Below are 5,161 nucleotides of genomic sequence, written 5' to 3'. Positions count from 1 at the left end.
CCAACCAGGCTGTCAGAGCAGCAGCCACAGGAGCAGAAGAGCCACACAGGCACTGCAAGTGGTCACAGTGAGAAGCAGGGGGCAGCTCCTGGGAGGGGAGCTCGCCGTAGGCAGGGGAAGTGGTTGCACCCTGCACGAGGGAGAGCCATGGGGGAGCAGGCAGCACCAGGGGTGACTCCGTGGGACTCTCACCCCACAGAGGGTGCCCAGCCTCGGACTGAGTGCAGAGGGCAGGGGAGAGCGCGCCCATCAGGAGGGCAGACAGAGGCACTGGGATCAAGACAGTGACCATGGAAATAAAAAGTGTGACTCAGACTAAATGGCAGAAGGGCAAAGGGTGAGGGGGCAGCTCAGGGACCAGGAGAAGGAAAGGGCCAAGACAGGTGCAGATGCGTGGGTGCCCCTGCCGGCCTGACCACAGGGGCTCCGGAGAGCTGTGGATGGGGTAGGGGATGCTCACATGGCAGGGAGCTCCAGACCTGAGAGGCTGGGGACAGAAGGTCCCACAGGCAGGGTGGTCTGAGGCTGTCACAGAACAGAGAAGACAGGAAGCAAATACTACTCGACTCTAGTTGTGCTGGGACACAGCACCCTCAGATCCAGGAGACAAAAAGGGCAGAGGGGAGACTGGGAGAGAGGGAGGGAGGGAGGGAGGGAGAGGAGGAGGGGATGGAAGGAGGGGAAGGAGAAGCCAGAGACGCTGACTGATGAGCTTCACCAAGAAACAAAATCAGACACCCCAAAGAGGCCGGACTCAGACACCTGACTCCTCTAAATGCTATTTGAAAGATGCTGTCCAGAAACAAAAAGACAGGTGAATAAATACAAGAGGAATACAAGGGCAGGTAACACCCTGAGCAAAGAAATAAGTAACATTATTAAGCCCAAGTGACCGTTGATTTAAAAACAGTGGTCAGAATATTAACAACCCAAAATAAAAACCCTTAAGGATCAGAACAGAAAGTGGGGAGCGTGCTTCTGTTTCTGATCCTCATCAATGGACACTTATGGGAAGTATTTACTTTTATATGTTATGACAATTTAAAAGTCTCCTTGAGAATATAAATGGGATGTGGACATTTAAAAAAAGAAAATACAATAATTTTTTTTAAGGCAAGGCAAATAGAACAAGAAAGGACTGTAAACTAAAAGCACACAATAAGGTATCAGGAATGATTTCAAATAATTCCAGAGTAATCCAGAGCATCTGTGAATGGGTTATATTCTCCCTCCTCAAATCAACAAATGCTTGAATTGAGTTTTAAAAATAAAGACACAGAACAAGTTCCAATCAAATGTTTTCTGTCAAGGGAACTTCCTCTTTATAGAACTCCAGAAAACAATGAAGACGGAAGGATAGATTGAGACCGTCCTCAGGTCACACCCACTGGTAACCCACTCAATGAAGCAATGACTGTCACCAGCGATAACGTCACAGAAACACACACCACTTGTGATACACATGCCTTTTGTGAAGGAGTCTGGGTGAAAATGAAGTACTTTAAAATAGTAAAAATTAAATATAATAAAATAATAAGATAATAACAATTTAAAAAATAATTATTAGTACTATTGAATCCAAGTCAGATCAAGACTTTAGATTGAACTACCAGTTTGTAGGAAACACTGGGGACAGAGGAATGTGTTAAAGGACATGGCAGGGAGGCAGTCAGCAGAATCCAGACTGAAGAAAACCCCACAAACAGCAGACTGCAAGAGAGAGAAAGAAAGAGGAGATAGGGCGTGGGTACCCCACAGACTAAGAGGCCTAAGAGTCACATCAACCAACACAACGCATGTGGACTGTATGACATTAATTTCCAAAAAGCCTGGCAGCTTGAAAAACTAGAAACAAACCTCATCTAGAATGAATAGATACACTGTGACACATTCATGCAATGGGATAATAAGCAGCAATTAAAATATTGATCTGGGGCCATATGTCAAAATGTATCACTGAGCTTCTTTTTAAAGACAAGTCGCAAAAGGCTACATTGTACAATACCACACACATCCCACAGAACTTCAGGAGATACACCCACATACTCATGAACCCCATGTTCAGGATAGGGGTTACCTCTGAAGGTAGAGAAGGCAATGGTCCTGGGAGAAGTCTGAAGTGGGCTTCAGTTTCAGATTTTTAAGGCTTATTTATTAAGAATAAAGAAGATGAAAACCTGGGCAAAGTAATGTGAAATGCTACGTATGCTAAAGTTGGACGGTGTGTACATGGTTGTCTCTGACGTTGATCTCTACATTTTTCTATAGTTTGAAACACTCTATGTTATTTTTGTTTTTGGGAAGTAGAGCCCATTTATTTATTTATTTATTTTGAGAGGGCATCTCTCATATTTATTGATCAAATGGTTGTTAACAACAATAAAATTCTGTATAGGGGACTCAATGCACAATCATTAATCCACCCCAAGCCTAATTCTCATCAGTCTCCGATCTTCTGAAGCATAACGAACAAGTTCTTACATGGTGAACAAATTCTTACATAGTGAATAAGTTCTTACATGGTGAACAGTACAAGGGCAGTCATCACAGAAACTTTCGGTTTTGATCACGCATTATGAACTATAAACAATCAGGTCAAATATGAATATTCGTTTGATTTTTATACTTGATTTATATGTGAATCCCACATTTCTCCCTTATTATTATTATTGTTATTATTATTATTTTTAATAAAATGCTGAAGTGGTAGGTAGATGCAAGATAAAGGTAGAAAACATAGTTGAGTGCTGTAAGAGAGCAAATGTAGATGATCAGGTGTGTGCCTACAGACTAAGTATTAATCCAAGCTAGACAAGGGCAAAAAAACATCCACGGATGCAGAAGATTTCTCTCAAAACAGGGGGGGGTGAGGTTCTAAGCCTCACCTCTGTTGATCCCCAATTTCTCACCTGATAGCCCCCCTGCGACTGTGCCTGTCTTAGGTTGTTCCTCCCTTGAGGAATCTTACCTGTCTCTGGCTAACCAGTCATCTTCCGGGGCCATACAGGGAAATGTAAAGTTGGTAAGTGAGAGAGAAGCAATATTGTTTGAAAAGGTTAGCTTTTTACTTCTTTGCAGTTTTATGCCCTGTGGCTTTTATGCCCAGCATTTGTCTTGAGGTATCTTTACCACTTGGAAGAATTATGATACTCGGTAAATTCGATATGAGGCACGAATTCTATTTAAGGGTTGTAATTAGGAAGGAAGGAGAAAAGCTATAGAAGTAGCAGACGGAATAAAACATGGGAAGATTGGTTATTTCTTTGACATATCTTCTTGTAGAGTAACTTAAGCATGTATAGGTTTTAAACTACTAGTTAAATTGCACACAAACATTAACATAATAGGAATACAGTTACATAACCAAAGCAGACCTACAATTACCAGCCATGTCCAGTGAAACCAAGAAAACCAGTTAGGCACCCTAGGCATTTGTGAAAACTTATCTATGATATGATGGATATTGTCTAACTGAATTTGAATAGTTTGAGAAAAGTCAGACAAATTAAAACAACACTTCGGGAGTGACTCTTCCAGAGTATGTTGATGTTGGAATTTCTTCTTCATATTGTATCTTAGTTTGTTTTCTGGGTAGCCAAATTAGGCTTTGATCCTCTGTATAAACACAAACAGACCCTTTGCCCACACTTTGATATGCCCTTTATACCATTGTGAAGAACTTATTGGAGGTCACCACACAGAAACTGCTTTTTCTTTTAAGAGAAAGGAATATTATCAGAAAAATGTACTTCCATAGCTGATCATCTGACACCCTTTAAATGATCAAAATTAAGGATATTTAAAGCATGCATTAATCGTTGATTTACAGTTAGTTTTATCCTATCAGGGAGTAATCCCCCTTTCTTTTCTTTTTTTTTTGTTATCATTAATCTACAATTACATGAAGAATATTATGTTTACTAGGCTCTCCCCTATACCAGGTCCCCCCTATAAACTCCTTTACAGTCACTGTCCATCAGCATAGCAAAATGTTGTAGAATCACTACTTGTCTTCTCTGTGTTATTCTATGTTATTTTTTAAAGGAGCTAACAGGGAGTGACTGCAAATGAGCAAGGGGGCTTCTGGGGGTGACGGAAGTGTTCTAAAATTGGGTTGTGATGCTGAGTGTACAACTCTGTAAATTTAGTGAAAATTCATTCAACTGTGCACTTAAAAATGACTGAATAGTGGCATATAATTTCTACCTTAGTGAAGTTGTAAAACATGGAATGAGTTTAAGAATATTTAGAAGCACCAGGAGCCTCCAGTCCCAGCTGACACAAAGTGCCCTCACCTCGGTCTCTGTCATTGATCACGACTACGCATACCGCACAGAGCAAGATAAAGCAATTTAGCAACAGTCACGGTGAGAAATTGAAACCTGGTGGAAGCCTGGTGTCCTGGGGAGGATCTTGTCCCCCGAGGCCCCCGGCTCAGATTCAAGGCGGCCTGGAGCCCAGAACAGCACAGTGGCCACCATGGCCAAGGGAGACCCTGCTTCCTGGTCAGTGGGCTGGGAGGGGGCTGCTCTGAAAGAGAGAGAGGGAGCAGTGCCTCGTTTCAGTTCTTTCCTCCTGCACTCCAGGATGGCGGTAGCGGCAGCTACAGGAATGGCCACTGGACCCAGTGTGGATCCAGGCACAGGAAACAGGTGGCAGAGCATGGAGGCTACCACTCCCGCCTGATGGCCAGAGGACCAGAGCATCGGGAAACGGGGCCTCAGGGTGCTGGAGCGTAGGGGAGAAATCAGTAAGACAGAGACAGGGAAAACCCTGTGCAGCTTTGTATGAGGTCCCGGGCTCAGCCCCGAGCTGGGTGTGCATGGAAATGACCCAACAGGGCATGAGGAAAGGTTTGGGGACTGGGTCATGGCACAAACCATTGCCAAGGTCAAAGACTGGACCCAGGGCAAGCGAGGCGGATCCACGCAACTCACATTGGAGCCACAGCCCATAGGAGGCAGGCCTGAGCATGTCGCCTGACCCAACCAGGCTGACGGCCCACAAAAACAAATGACCAGGGTCGGAGAACAATGGAGATCTTGGTAGGATCCAGAGTCTCATTCAGTAATATTAAAAATGTCCAAAATACAATCTAAAAGTTGGCAAGCAACAAATAATAACAGTAGAGAAAATCTCAAGAACTCGTAAGAGAAAAAAT

The sequence above is a fragment of the Manis javanica genome, chromosome 3, assembly GCF_040802235.1.
Source record: "Manis javanica isolate MJ-LG chromosome 3, MJ_LKY, whole genome shotgun sequence".
In the NCBI taxonomy this organism is placed as follows: domain Eukaryota; kingdom Metazoa; phylum Chordata; class Mammalia; order Pholidota; family Manidae; genus Manis; species Manis javanica.
The sequence above is the reverse complement of the archived record's forward strand: the minus strand, read 5'-3'. Positions refer to the sequence as shown.